Below are 4,515 nucleotides of genomic sequence, written 5' to 3'. Positions count from 1 at the left end.
TTTTGTCTTCAAATTTAAAAAGTTAAGCTTATTTTTTTTGGAAAATGTTAAAAGCTGGCATAACTGTATTGACAATGAAACGATGAAGTACAATTCTAAGTTTATAGAATGTCCTACCTCCTACTGCATATAAAACAGATCATTGCAGGAGTTTGTTCCTCCCACTGGAAGTATTTATAATCAAGCCATCAAACAACTTGAAATAGAAATGAATTTATAAGATATAGTAACTGCCACAAAGAACTTGTAATTTAGACTGTTTTGTCAACTTTAATTTTATCTGAAATTTTTTCATCTCTTCAATGTTCCATTTCATCTTTGTTTAATTCTATTTTTCCCCCACCCTTTCTTTGAATGAATTCTGGCAGTTACATTTTCAATTTCATAAAGCTCTTTTATTCTTTGAGTATCCCTTTTTTACAGCATTTCTTCTCATGTATACAGTATTTTCTCATCTGGGAATATTAATTATATTTTCTTTATTTTCCTGCTTCCTGCACTAGACCTGTTCCGAGTTCCCCCACCCCCGTCACTTACTTATATGGGTCCCTGTTATTCCAGAGGCTTTCCTCACACTCCGATGATCATTAGCAGCCTGTTCAGACGAGCGGCAAGGTGCCTCCGAACTGACTGGATCTCAGTGGCAGTGAGAGGGGTTTATCCACTGGCAGGCTTCCCGAAGGACCAGGGGTTTCACTGGGAACCTCCCAACTGTCAGTACCTACAGGTCTTTCTCCTTGGGCCACGTTGTCCTCTGAGAGGAATCCTCTGATCTGCTAGGAGGTTATTAGCTTGGCTGTCACTTTTCTGGGAGCTCAATAGAAGGAAGCTGAGATTGTCGTTTAGTGTAGACTTTGACTTAATCCTCTGCTTTTGGTGTAACCTCTGCCTTCAGCTCAGCCTTATATTCCTGAATCCAGAGGCCTTGAATCTAAAGCTCCAGAGAATAAACCACCGGCGTTCTGCAGGGCAGGGGTGAAATAGTGACCTGCTCTATATGAATAGGGTAACTAGGAGGACCTCACAGCTTCTTAACAGACTTTCAACTGCTCCATCCTTTTCTAGCCCCACCTCACTTACCTTTGGAAGCGCCTAATGTCTTTAATGCATGAGCCTCTCAGGGCTTGAATCAGCCTGCCTCCAGCTGCCTCCCCACCACCTCCTGTGGGCACTTAGCTTTCCTTTTTCTCCCACTTGTTAAGTTGGTTACCAATTGCCCATTTGCTTTTTACTTTTCAAAATTATTTCACTTGCTTGTCTTTTATTCTCTGTAGTCTTGAGTTTCTTCTGTATTTTTTGTTTGGTTTGCTTTTGTCTTTGGGGTGTTTTTGGTCTTGAAACCTCTGGGGTGTCTCTGTAGACCAGAGGTGTGGCTAGTTGATGGTCTTCAGCTCTTAGCGACTTCAAGCTGTGCCTCCGCTTCTGAGCCAAGGTCATGCTCTTCTCAGTCTGGCAAATGACTGAGCAAAGTGGAGGTAAATAACCCAGATTGTGCTCTTTTCTGGGGACTTCTAAGGCAATGACCAAGCAAGAGGCTGGAATACAAGGGCCTACTCATATCCACTATTAGGGGACCCTTCCAAGAGGCAACCTGCTCCAGAGCGCCCGGCTGAGCTGGCTCAGCCTGCGTCAAATCTGCATCGAAGTCTGATGGCTCCCCTGCCTGCCCAAGGCTGCGCCTCCTTTCCTCACAAGTGTCACTCATCAGTACACCTTTGTACTCTGCAACACCTGCTTCCTGGAGAACCTGATGGGCACGCTGACTTATGTAAGGAAGAGAACCTCCTGGAAAGATACAGTTAACTCAGAGAATCAAATAAAGAATTGACTTGTGATGGAAGCACTCCAGTAGCCTCAGCAGCAGGGCTCTGCCAGCCTTTTTCTTAATGTACTGCGCTGGTGTAATTTAGTTCTTAAGACACTCAAGGTAGCCATCATCTCTCAAGGCTAAGCTTCAAAATATCAGAAGAGAGAATATGATTGGCCCGACTTGGGTCAAGTTGAATTAGGAGTGGCCAGGAGGACTTCATCTTTATTGAGGGCCATTTCCAGAGGAGGAGGAAGTGTGAGCTGGTTGTCATCCAAAAAGACCTCAGTGCTGGACAGAAGATGCCAAACTGCCAGTGATTGTACAGGTGATAAATGAGGGACAATATTACGGAAATGTCTTATTATCTAGACTAAGAAAAAAAGGAAATGCCATTTATTCTGGGTTACCCAGAGTAAGAGTAATCACTCTCCTGCATGTCTTCCACTTACTATTTGAAAACAACCATAATGTTCCCTTTTGGATCTTCTATATTCTAGGCTGGGCATCTTAATTTCCTTCTAGAGTTCTCCATTTATTTTTTTTTAAAGAACCCTCACTTTCATTTGTTATTTTCTGGAGAGGTTTTATGTGAGTGGAATCTGACCAGAGTGAAGGAGACTCTTACTTTCAATGAGTTACCTGTAAACTAGCCACTATCTGCATTTTTAAAATTGATGTTCTTGAACTTAAGTGCATGATTTTTTTTTCTAAACTGTTAGTTGTCATTCTTGATTCATTAATATGGGTATTTACTGTTAAGTTTTAGTTTTTTCACATGTAAATTTGACAACCTCTTATTATCTTCATCTAAATTGTTGATGTTAAGGAACCTGGTGGCATATCATTTGTGATTTCTCTCCAGTTGACATTAGTCTATCAAGATTCTTTCCTTGGTTTTGATCACTCTGATGGCTGAAGGTCAACCAGCCACGTTTCTCCATTCAATCCACAAGAATATCACAACAGGCTTCCTCAAATACTGTTAAAATCCAGATACAGTGAACCTATAGTAGTCCCCTAAGCCATCAAGTCCCCTTCCAAGGAAAGGGAGCATATCTACTGAAGAACATCTCCTACATGCACACAAAGTGGCTAGAATAATGTCAAGATCAATATCATGCTCAAGTGGCTTCTAGTATCTTTTGCCTGCTTCAGAAAATTCAGTTTATTTGATTTTCTTTAGTATGCCTCAAAAACTACAATTTGCAACTTCATAGCATAGCAGCAATTGGTTTGGGACTATGGACCTGGAGATGAAACTCACTGATGGTTATCCCTTATCATATCTCAGCTACTTGGGCATTAACCCCTTCTTTTTCATGCTTTTCTACCTTGATGACTATTATGCTTCTTAAAGAATTAACTACTGTAAGAAGCATAGTGATCGAACAACTCTATGGTCTAACTGACTTTACACCACCAGACAGTAGGCACATTTCTACTGTTCCTGCTCTGAAATTTTCAGAAGTCCCTCTATTATGGACTAGACTTCATAACACTACTTATAATCCAGCAACATCGTCCCTGGTTGCTACAAACTTCCTTCTTGTGAAAAAAGTTAAAAAGCATGAGTGCTAAATGAAAAGGAAGCCGGAGTATTCACAGATCAGTTAGGACTTTTGGGGCACAAATAAGAGAAAAATTCAAGCTAGTGTAAACTTTAAAGTGAAATTTGTTACAGAATCAGGGATATCTTGTAGAAAGAACCTGAGGGAAAGAAGAGCCTTAGAAAAGATGGGAATGGAAAACGGGGAAATCCCCAGGGCCCCCGGGAGTGCTCTCTCCATCCCTCATCTCTGTTTCTATCAGTGCACAGGCATTTTCTCAACACAATGGGTTAACTGCTAGTTGGACCACAAGGGAAGGCAGAAAAAGTCCTCAAAGCTCTCAAGTTCCAGTCCCACAGAAATGCTCCATCTCTATTGTAAAATTCCTGGAGGAGGAGGGTGCAAACTCTTGACTGGCCCAGCTTAATTCAGGAACAGGTTCCCTGCTGAATCAACTGAGACCAGAAGAAAAGAACCTCATGGCTTTAATAAAGTGGGTGTCAGGACCCCACAGATGGAAGGATATGAATTATCAGCTTTTTAAAAGACACCCCAATAGATGTTTTCTACAAGGGCTTTTAATAGGTGGAAGGCCTGAAAATACAGACAAAACAACTGCTCATCTCCTTTTTCTTTAAACTTAATGTTCAATTTTTATGTGGTTACTCTAAACTGGAGCAAGTGTATTCCTCCAAAGGAACACCTCTGAGCAAGGAGTAGCTTGCTAGTGACCTTGAACATGCTATTTAATCTTTCATTAATAAGATGGGGATGATAGCAACAACAACAGTAACACTTACCTTGCAGGTGATTCTCTGAGAAAATCAGAGATAATGTATCTAAAACATCTGGCATTGTACTCAGCATGTAGTAGCACAGGAAACACTGAGCTAATGGCAGCTTTGATCTTAAATGTTAAACTCATGCAATTACCAACTTTTCTCTTAGAAGACTGCCAGAGAGATTTATTGTGTCCTCCAAGACTATTCAGCAGATACTGGAGTTATGGCCCAGTGAGTTTAATTCAAGAAACTCTGAACACAGAATACTCAATTCCACAGGATTCCAAGACACAAATCTATCTTACTACTCCAGCAGTTAGCTTTATCAATACCTGCAAATGGCATGAAATAAAATACATATAAGCATATGAAATGA

This window comes from Camelus dromedarius, chromosome 4 (assembly GCF_036321535.1).
Source record: "Camelus dromedarius isolate mCamDro1 chromosome 4, mCamDro1.pat, whole genome shotgun sequence".
Taxonomy (NCBI): Eukaryota; Metazoa; Chordata; class Mammalia; order Artiodactyla; family Camelidae; genus Camelus; species Camelus dromedarius.
The sequence above is the reverse complement of the archived record's forward strand: the minus strand, read 5'-3'. Positions refer to the sequence as shown.